Source organism: Suricata suricatta, chromosome 16, assembly GCF_006229205.1.
Source record: "Suricata suricatta isolate VVHF042 chromosome 16, meerkat_22Aug2017_6uvM2_HiC, whole genome shotgun sequence".
In the NCBI taxonomy this organism is placed as follows: domain Eukaryota; kingdom Metazoa; phylum Chordata; class Mammalia; order Carnivora; family Herpestidae; genus Suricata; species Suricata suricatta.
The window spans coordinates 39,506,797-39,517,051 of record NC_043715.1 but is presented as its reverse complement, the minus strand read 5'-3'; the positions used below and the strand labels follow the sequence as shown (position 1 = coordinate 39,517,051).

Here is a 10,255-nt window from a genome sequence, read left to right as displayed (position 1 = left end):
CACTGCGCGGCGGGCCCTGGGATAACAGCCCTGCAGCCCAGTCGGTCAAAAACGACCCCATCTCGGGGAGCGGGGGCGCTGCGATGTCCGCAGGTGGCACCGCGGAACCCGGAGACACGGTGACACTTTCCGCCCTGCCTCCTTGTAGGTTCCAAAGAATCTAAAAATAGTCTTTGGAGGTTGGCCAGGTTTGGCCCGGTGGGTTGAGAGATTGTTTCTTTATAACGTATAAGACAGAAGGCAGAGCGCCTAATTATATATAGGGAAGTGAAACTCTTTCTCACAGGACAGTCAGTTGTTCAAAGCCTAACAATCCAGTCGGTAAATGATCTTGGCATCTTCCTTCTTCCACGGGACACAGCCTTTGGGCTTTTCTCCTCGGTGAGAAGCAGTGGCCCCAGGGGATGGGCAGGGGAGGGGAACCGGAAACAGGTGACAATAGAGTGGGAAAGATTCTTCTCGGTTAAATTGCTTTTCACATTAAAAAAGAGAGAGAGTAGTTTTAAGGCATATTTAAGTTCAAGGATGTCATCATGGAATTACAGGAGTATAACTTCTAATTATGTGTGGCATTTGGGACAGGATCACAGGCCATGGAATTGCAGAAGGGAGTGGAGCCTGGGAATCCCGGGATCTTGGTCCTCAGGCCCCAGAACCGGGCTGCCATCCTGCTGAAATTCGTGTGTAGCCTTCAGCAAGTTGCTGCCTCTTTCAGGACTTCATTTTTTCCCTAAATTGTTTGCTTCCTGAACAGGTGGAGGTCTGGACTCACAGCAGCATTTAGGGGAGATGACAGAGGGATGGGTAGAAGAGGTGTAGAACACCTGTGAAGGTTACGTCCCCAAGTCTTCCAGAACAGGTTTTCCAGGGAAGGATGTGCACAAGCAAGAGAGGGGATGGCTGGTGGGGGAACTGGGAAAGGATGCAAGGTTGGGTTATTTTACTTTTTAAAGAGTCTGTTTTTAGGTAATCTTCACCCATTGTGGGGCTCGAACTTTCAACCCCTGAGATCAAGAGTGGCATGGTCTACTGACTGAGCCAGCCAGGTGTCCTGGTTGAGTATTTTTTTTTTTAGATGCAGTGTCTCTGGTGGTATATTGGAGAATCATGGGTGTGAAATACGGTGAATCGCAGGTTTACAGTTAGAAACACCTCTTTTGAAAAGGAGATCTTGTGACGATCATAGATCATAGTGCTATATCGTACCAGTCTGAAGAATGTTCTTTGTACCAGAATAGAAGGTGTTGATGGTGAACCTTTCTCATTTTGTGATCTGAGCCAGTTTGACCTGAAACAAATGCTCCTGAATGGAAGGCAGATGTTCCACAGGTGAAAAGGGCGGAAGGGCACTTTAGGTGGAGAGAAGAGCAAGGGCAAGGGCATGGAATGGAGAGCACTTGTGAGAGCCTCTAGGATGTGGAGGTGTAAGTGGGAACGAGGCTGGTCAGGGTCACCCATCTGGCAAAGGAACCTGGGAATCTCAGGGGTCCGTCAGAGTGTTGCAGGAAGGACCAGACATGAAAGAAGGACCAGACATGAGAGATTCGTGACCCAGAAAGCTGAGCCGTCTCTGCATGGGGGGTGGGGGGGGAGAGGCAGTGGTGGGAGGCAAGTAGGGGTCGGGGGGTTTAGTCCCCTATAATTTTCACTGTCTCTGCCCTTTCTGCTCTGATCCCATTGATGGACCACTGATGGCTTTTCAGTTGTAAAGTGCTGTGTAAACACAGTCTCACCACCCATCCTAACCACCAGCTTGCTCCCTAACTCAAACTGGGGGTCTGGAGGCAGGGTTCCCAGTGAGGAGGTGAGAATAATTGGCAGCGGCCGTGTGAGTGGGGATGGGAGGGCTAACGGAGAGGATATGGTGGGGAAGGTGCTGCTGTCTGGCGGAGGTGTCTGGGTGGATGGGCAGGCACCTCACTGCGGTGGGGCAACTTGGAGGCTGGGGGGGCACCAGTATGAGAGGCAGTTGGGGTGTTGTGAGAAGGGCTCAATACTTCCCCTTAGGGACAGGCAGAGGGATGGGAGGCAAGCCAGAAGGGCCACAGTGTCAAGGAAGCTGAGAGAGGAGAGTCTTTTTCTTGGAAAGGTGGGGTTCACATGCCAGAAGAGCACTGGAAAATACTGGATTTGGATATTCAGGGCGTTGTGAGCTAATGGGTGGGTAGAGAGTCAGGAGCAAAAGCCAGTGAGGTGGGGTGCAGAGGGGAGAAGGGCAGAGAAGGTGACGGGTGCGGCGAGATGGGGACCGAGGAGAGACAGGAAGGCAGGTTCAGTTCAGAATGAGGAAGTCTAGAGCCTTTCTAAAGCTGAAGGTAAGGAAGGTCAGGGTGGAGGGCAGGTTGAAGATTTAAGGGAGAAAGAGAACAAGCCAGGAGGTGAGGGGCAGGGCAGGATGGGAAGTAGCTGCCCGGCAACCTGGGTGGGCGAGCCAACCAGGGGCAGTAAGGGAGGACCCACTGAGCCGCCAGAGCAGGCTCCCCCATCCGGTCCTTGGACTCTGGAGACTTTGCGCACGCTTAGAGGATCGGGTTAATTTCTGCGGAAACCAGCCTTCTCTTTTATCCTGTTCCTTATCCTGTCTTTTCTTCCCTCCCTTTTTTTCTCAAAAATGCCATTCTGCTCCATTCATTCAAAAAGCATTGTTGACTGACAGCTCTAAGCATGACCCCTGTCAGATTCTAGGGCAGACCCCGCTGGGTGGCCCTCCACAGTGGGCCTCATGTCCTGGGGTGCGGGCTGTGCTGGGAGTCGGTGCTTTGTTCAGATAGCTCCGGCCATGCCTGAATAGGAATCCGCTTCTTTGCTTTAGAACAGAGTGCAAAAAGTGGAGGTCCACGGTCCACATTCAGGGCTTCCACTCTGTTTTGTGTGACTCGCTCACAAAATGGCAAGGAATTGCCCAGAAGTTCGCTTTGCCGGCAGGACCTGGACCCTGTACAAGACCCTCACTGGCAGAGAGGGAGATTCCCCAGTAAATCAGGGTCTTCTTGGGGCCATGTGGGACTTGGCTGTGCAGAAAGCCCAAGGACATGGACACAGCTTGGCCTCAGGGCAGGCCTCCTGGGCTGGCAGCTTGGGGGTCTCCGAGTTCAAAACAGACACACAGAGAATACTTTGTGGCCCATTGCATTGTGTTACTCTCATTTCTGGCTTCTCCCTGGTTTTTCTTTTTCTTTTTTTTTCTTTACATTGATATGTTTGCATAGAAGGACAAGCTCTATAACTATAAATTACTTTCTTAAAAGAATGACCAGTGGAAATGGAGCAGCTTTTCCCCGGATTCGCATGCTCATCTTAATGAACATGTGTGGGAGAATGGAAGAATGTGTGTTCCCGCCTATAGTTAATGCAGAGGAATGTGCGTTTCCAGGACACCGCATCCTTAGAGCACGTCCCGTCCCGTGAGCTTTCTGGGTGCCGTTGTCCTCAAACCCGCAGGAAATCCTGTTCATGGCAAAGAGAGAAAACCAGCTGGAGACAAACGAGAGAAAGCCGTTCCCCAGGGCTGCTGAAAGGGCCCTGCGTGTGAAAGGTCTTAGCACCATGCGGAAGGGGAGAGTCAGGACAGAGTGCCGTATTGTCTGTCCTTATCGCTCCTCTTCATCCTCTGAGAACACTAATGACCTGAAATGAATTTAGCTCCATTGTTTTTACCCCAGAGCTGGAGGAGAAGTTGTTTCTTGTCCACAGAAGCCTCCAGGCTGGACAGGCTCCCGAGGTTCACTGTGTCCTGGTTTATGGTCCCTGTTTACTCTGGGCTTCCTCGAGGCTCCAGCAGAGATGGAAGAATTCTTCTTCTTTTTTTTTTATAACCTAGAAACTCCTCCGGGTTCCTCCTCTGCACCCTTCATCTCCGTGAAATGTAATTCTGTGTTAGACACGTGGGCACATCATGTCATTATGAGCACACTTGTGTGCGGAGAAACTTTCTGTGGGGCTGGGTCCACAGTGCACAGTGTGGGTCATGGGGGCTCATGAGCTCCAGGTTTACCAGGTGTCTGGACCCATCCCCTTGGGGCCGTGAATCCTCTCCCACATGCGGAGGGAGGGAGGAGGGGTGTGAAGGTTGCTGATGCTGCTCTCTGCCTCTCCCCGTACTCCTCCATCTCCATGGTCTGAGCTGGGTCCTAGAGGCCAGGCTGGCTCCAAGTTGATCATGGCCTTGGTGAGCGTCCGCCTAGCTGCACTGGTGCACACTAGCAGCCCAGAGGCGTGTATGACAACCACCTCTTCACATTGCTGGATCCTGGCCAGGAGGGGTCCCCTGGCAGAAACAATTTTCAGGGTGACTCAGAGGAGAGTCAGCATGATGAGTTAGCTGTGACAGTATAAATGTCCCTTGCTTCCTGGGGCTATTTGGATGGTTCCCAAGACACCACCTGTTGATACCAAGCATTGGCTTTAGCCTGATCACCACTTCCTTCTTTGGCTCAGGTACTAGAGTCTCGTGACAGGCTGCACTGGAGGTGGCCACAGAGGCCAGTGGAATTGTGGGTGCAGCCCGGCCACAGGACAGGGTGTCTGGCAGAGCGGGGGGCAAGGGGTGCCGGCTGGGAGCAGGGTCTGCTGCCTGCAGCACCAGGGACAGGGGGAGGGATGTGAGTCCTTCTGGCCTTTGCAGTCAGACCCACACAGTTCACTGTGGCCATATACACTTATAAAGTCCCAGGTTTTGATGGGGTTGTAAGAAGAGAAAAGGGCAGGTGATGAAGGACTTTAGGAATGGCTTCTTTTTGGGGCGCCTGGGTGGTCCAGGCGGTTAAGCATCTGACTCTTGATCTCAGCTCAGGTCTTGATCTCAGGATCATGAGTTGAAGCCCCAGGTTGGGCTCCATGCTGGCCATGGAGCTTACTTGAAAAATTTTTTAAAAAGTAGTTCTTTTTCTCCAATGTTATTTGTATTATAAAAGTAACATGAATTATTGTAATTACAAAAATATACAAATTGGCACACACACACACACGCACACCAGCCCCTGTCCCACAGACACCCTTTGCAGGCAGAAACTGTTAACTGTGGGTGAGTGCATCCTTCCAGATGGAGTAAGCAGGTCATTCGTTGGGACTGGAAATATATTTGATTCACGGAGATTTTGGTGATGGTAAAAGCTTTATTATTCATTCGGCACATTGCACAAGAACTGAGTGGTGCACAGGAGGTGTTGGTAAAGATCCGTAGAAGTGACTGCAGGGAGCCTTTAGTTAAGGACTATGGTGAAGTGTTGATTTCATGTAGTGGCCTCCCCACCCCCCATGTGAATGGTTGCGGTGCTGGAGGCAAGCCCGTGCTCCATGATTTGCAGCCTTGGCTCCTGGTAGGGATCCTGGAAGGGCAGGAGGGCTCTTGAAAAATGCCGGACTTTTGTTTTAATTTTCATGGATGTGGGAAAGCTAGATTCTGTTTCATCCAACCTGCCCTGAATCTGCAGCATGGCCAAAGGTTAAATTAGATGTATGTGTGTATTGCAGGGTACTGCATGCTATTTCGGTACTTTCTGGTTGACAGCTTCTGGCTAGCTCATAAACAAACAATTCTGTTTTCCAGAGTTTGGTGGTTGAGTGGGGGATTGCATCATCAGGAAGGAGTGAGAAAGGCAGAGAAAATAGAAAACATCTTTGTGTTACAGGAGCAACAAAAAGCCCCCTCTTTCCCATCCCCTGTGGGAAGGGCTCCAGCTAGGAGATCCTGCCCTGTCACCGCATAGGTAGTCTTATGCCTGACCTGGAGACCCCAAGTTCACACTGTGCCTTCATTTTGCTGCGGAAACACCTGCATGCATCAGCTTTACGTTTGGCCATGCAAAAGAAGAGCCCGGACCGTTCTTCTGGGTAGAGGGGAGCCAGGCGCCAGGCACTGAGCTGAGTGGGGCCCCGGCGGGGGGAGGAAAGACACTCCAGTCCCCCTGCATCTGCCTTCCTGGTGACCTGGCCTTTCTCCCTTTCTAGCGTCTGTCTCTGTAGATATAGGTTGAGTACGTTTTCCTTTCTTCCAAATGAAGTGCCTCCAATTTGTGCCGGGGTTTCGCTTTTAAACCCTTGCTTCCCAGCAGAGCACTGTGACTGTGCACAAAGGGCATGCCAGGGGGGTGTGGACAAGTGGGGTTTTCACTCTAGGTGAACTGATTCTAATTAGGACTAATTAAGAAATGAGTTGCAAATGCCAGAAAAATCCAATCCAACATATCACATGAACGCAGTGTGGCACATCCCTGCTATGGAATTCTACTCGACAATAAAAAGGAGCAAACCACCGAGACGTGCAACATTGTGGTTGACTCTCAAAGCATAATATTGAACACAACACGCCAGACATGGATGAGTATGCACTGTATGATCCATTTCTATGGAGTTCTAGAACAAGTTCTATGGTGATGGAACCCAGATTATTGTTGGCCTGGGGATGACAAAGATTTTCTATTTTTTTTTTTAACATTTTAAAAAATGTCTTTTATTTATTTTTGAGAGACAGAGAGAGACAGTGCAAGCAGGGGAGAGTCAGAGAGAGGGAGATACAGAATCTGAAGCAAGCTCCAGGCTCTGAGCTAGCTGTCAGCGCAGAGCTGACGCGGGACTCAAACCCACGAACCGTGAGATCGTGACCTGAGCCGAAGTGGGACGCTTAACCGACTGAGCCACCCAGGCGTCCCTCTAATTTTTTTTTAATGTTTATTTTTGAGAGAGAGAGCGGGACAGAGGATCCAAAGTGGGCTCTGCTGACCGCAGTGAGCCCGATGCGGGGCTTGAACTCACGAACTGCAAGATTATGACCTGAGCCAAAGTCAAATGCTAAACCGACTGAGTCATCCAAGAGCCCTAAAAATGTTCTAAGTTTGATTGAGGTAGTGATTCCTGAGGTGTATACATTCCTCCAAACTCCTTGAACTATGTATTTAGAATCTATGTATTTTATTATACATAAATTGTACCTCAGTTTAAAAAGTGATTTAGGCAAGAGAGGGAATGCATTGGCTCCTGTAACTGAGCAGCCCAGAGGAATGGCGTCAGGCCTGGCTTGATCTAGGGTTCAGGTGCTCTACTAGCAGTTTCTCATCTGTGTTCCTCCTGGACTAGTATTTATTTCTGGGGAGACATTCCCCTGCTGACGGTAAAGGCCAGTGGGGGGAAAAATGAAGATGTCTTCCTCGTGGGTTCTGATTATCCTCTGTCAGGGCTCACTCTGAGTCCATCCCATGGCTGGTGGCCTTCAGTTTCCAGCTGACCAGGCGAGAGGTCAGTGTTCTTCCTCTTGGAAAGGAGGTGAGGGAGCACTGAGTTACCACCCCTGACTGTCAAGGGCTACGAGGTGGGAGAGGGGGACCCGGTCACTGTGCCCAAAGTATGCATGGTGATGCCGGGAGTCCTCGGCCAGGAAGCACGTGAGAGGTGTCTGGCGGGTGCAGGCAAGCTGTCCCAGCCGGCATCACCCTGCATCCCTGCTGCTGGCTGCCTCACTGTTCACCTTAACAGTGGCAGCAGGGACGTGGGCTTGGGTCCGGCTCCCACCCTCCCTGCCTTGAGTGGCTCACTGAACCTGCAAGCCTTAGGACTATGGATCTCAGATGCCGTAGCAGGGTCTGACTCATGGGACGTGCCCAGCGATGAAGTTGAGGCCTCACTCAGTATTTGCTTTTCTGGGTGTTGGCTGTTGGACCGTCTTCCAGCATTTTAATAACATTGGTACAAATGCCCACACACAGATTCCACGTGGCGGAAAGACTCACTTCACTGTAGGACTTGTAGACTGTGACCTTCGAGGCCAGGATAGTTCAGCGCCCCCACCCTCCACCCCTGCCTCCCTATTATTCCCGGTTCCCAGGTTAAGCAGGTATGACAGGTGCTGCCTGGGGCCCTGGCGCAAACCTTCATTCCAGTTTGCAGGAGGTCTCCATCCCGCTAGGGACCCCCCAAGCACTGAGGCATGGGCGAGGATCGTGGGTCCCCACCCGCAGAGAGCCACCGAACGGGCCAGTGGACAGGTAGCAGCCTCTGGAGATGCCAGGGGTCTTTAAGGCCGTCTTGCCCAGACTTGTTTCTTGGGGCTTCGAGAAGCTTCCACATAGTCCTGTGGGTGTTCTGGTGTTTCCACCTGGCCCAGCATTCCTACCTGTCAGTAAGAAGTAATGTCGTTTTGGTTCCAATTACTCAGTCATATCTAATCCTAAGCATTCCTGCGTCTTATCTAGAAACTTGACTCCCCATCTGTGGGCCAGCCAGAAGTTGGGTAGAGTATAGGAGCCGGAAAAAGTTCCATCCGGGAGCTGGAATGGCTGCTTATCTTAGCACTGGGAGTGTCCATAAAGGAAGGCGTTATTAAAGCTTCTCTGTAACATGGAACACAGCTTGGGTGAACCCTGCGATTTCTGAGTCAGACCAAGCCATCTAGATCAAGCCGTCCCTTCATAGTCATTTTAGAAAGTGTAAAGGAAAGAGGAGGGCCATTATTTTAGGTCTGGAATATTCAATTAGCTTGACATTAAAGACCTTTAAATCTTATATCTGGAAAAAGATAGTTTTCTGGCTTTAAAAAATTTTTTTTTCAATGTTTATTTTTTGAGAGACCGAGTGCTGCGTGCGCTGGGAGGAAGTTTTCTGACTTTTAAATCACGGATCCTTGAATGGTTTGAAAGATGTTAACCTTAAGACCAGTCCAAATCAGATTCTGAATACCTGTGTAATTTGAACTCTGGGGGGCAGGGGATTGCCTGGGGACAGGTGGGTGGTGACCTGCTGGTGAGTAAGAATGCAGAAGGAGAAATGTTCTAAGTAACTGTGTCTGACCCACTAGTCCAAAGGCCACTGATACGGGGAATCCCTGAGAAGATTAAGGTTCTGAATAACTTCTCTCTCCTTGGGGTGGAGGCCCCAGGCCTGGCTTGGGCAGAGGTGGGGCCGAGCCGAAGGGCAGTGACGCAGCTGGAAAGGGCATCTTTTCTCCGAGTACTGCCCACCAGCCCCTCCCGGGAACCACAGCCACCCTGACGACGAGCCTTCACTCCTCAGATCAGAGGGCTTTTACCTGCTGGGGTGAGAAGGACACTGTTAGGTTAAAGTTCTTAAACCTTTCGGAGGGAAACATTGCAATCCTTGGGGCACCTGGGTGGCTCCGTCGGTTTGAGCTTCCAACTCTTGATTTCGGCTTAGGTCATGATCTGAGGATCATGGGACCAAGCCCTGCCTCGGGCTCCATGCTGAGCATGGAATTCCCTCTCTTTCTCCCTCTCCCACACACGTGTGCTCTCTCTCTCGAAATAAATAAATAAACTTAAAACAAATTTCAAGTGATCAATAATAAATGAAAAAATAAGTTTGCCTTTACCAATAATAAATACAGATTGTTAGAACAGGATCCCTGTTTTTGGATAGCAACTTGGCAAAGATTAAAAATAATGCTTTTTGGGGCACCTGGGAGGCTCAGTCGGTTCAGCATCTAACTTCAGCTCAGGTCATGATCTTGCGGTTTGTGGGCTTGAGCCCCACGTCGGGCTCTGTGCTGACAGCTCAGAGTTGAGCCTGCTTCGGGTTCTGTATCTCTCTCTCTTTCTACCCCTCCCCTGCTCGTGCTCTATCTCTCTCTGTCTCTCAAAAATAAATGTTAAAAAATTTCTTTTAAATAATACTTTCAGCTCAACAACAGAAAGACAACCCTGTTTAAAATGGGCCAGTATCTGAATCGATAATTTCTCCAGGGAAGATACGCAAATGGCCAATAAGCACATGAAAAGATGTCAAACATTATTAATGATAGGGAAATGCAAATCCAACCATAAGGAGATTTCACATACACTAGGTTGTCTATTAAAAGAAAAATAGTGAGTATTATTGAGGGTATGGGTAAATTGGAACCCTCATACACTGTTGGTGGGAATGTACAATAGTATAGCCACTTTGGAAAATAGTTTGTCAGTTCCTCAAATGGTTAGACCCCGAATTAATCATAAAAAACAATAGTTCTCTTCCTAGATCTATAGCCAAGAAGAAGAAAAACATGAGAACAGCTCCCTAAAAATGTACACACAACTAAGCAGTCCTATTCATAATAGCCAAAAAGTGAAAACACCGCCAAATGTCCATCATGTGATGAATGAATAAATTAATGTTGTATATTTATAAAATGGGGGGTTAGTCGGCGGCAAAAAGGAATATGCTACCGAGACAGGTTCCCCGTGGATGAACCTTGAAAAATCATGCTACATGAAGGAAGGCCATCCCCAAAGACCATAGTTTTTATAATTCCATTTGTATGAAATGTCTA

At 49.6% G+C, this 10,255-nt stretch overlaps 1 protein-coding gene across 1 annotated transcript in view; it reads left to right on the top strand.

The window, feature by feature from the left end:
- Window positions 1-10,255, top strand: part of RHPN2 (rhophilin Rho GTPase binding protein 2) — a 62,462-nt gene that overhangs the window by 7,882 nt on the left and 44,325 nt on the right. The window lies entirely within an intron of this gene.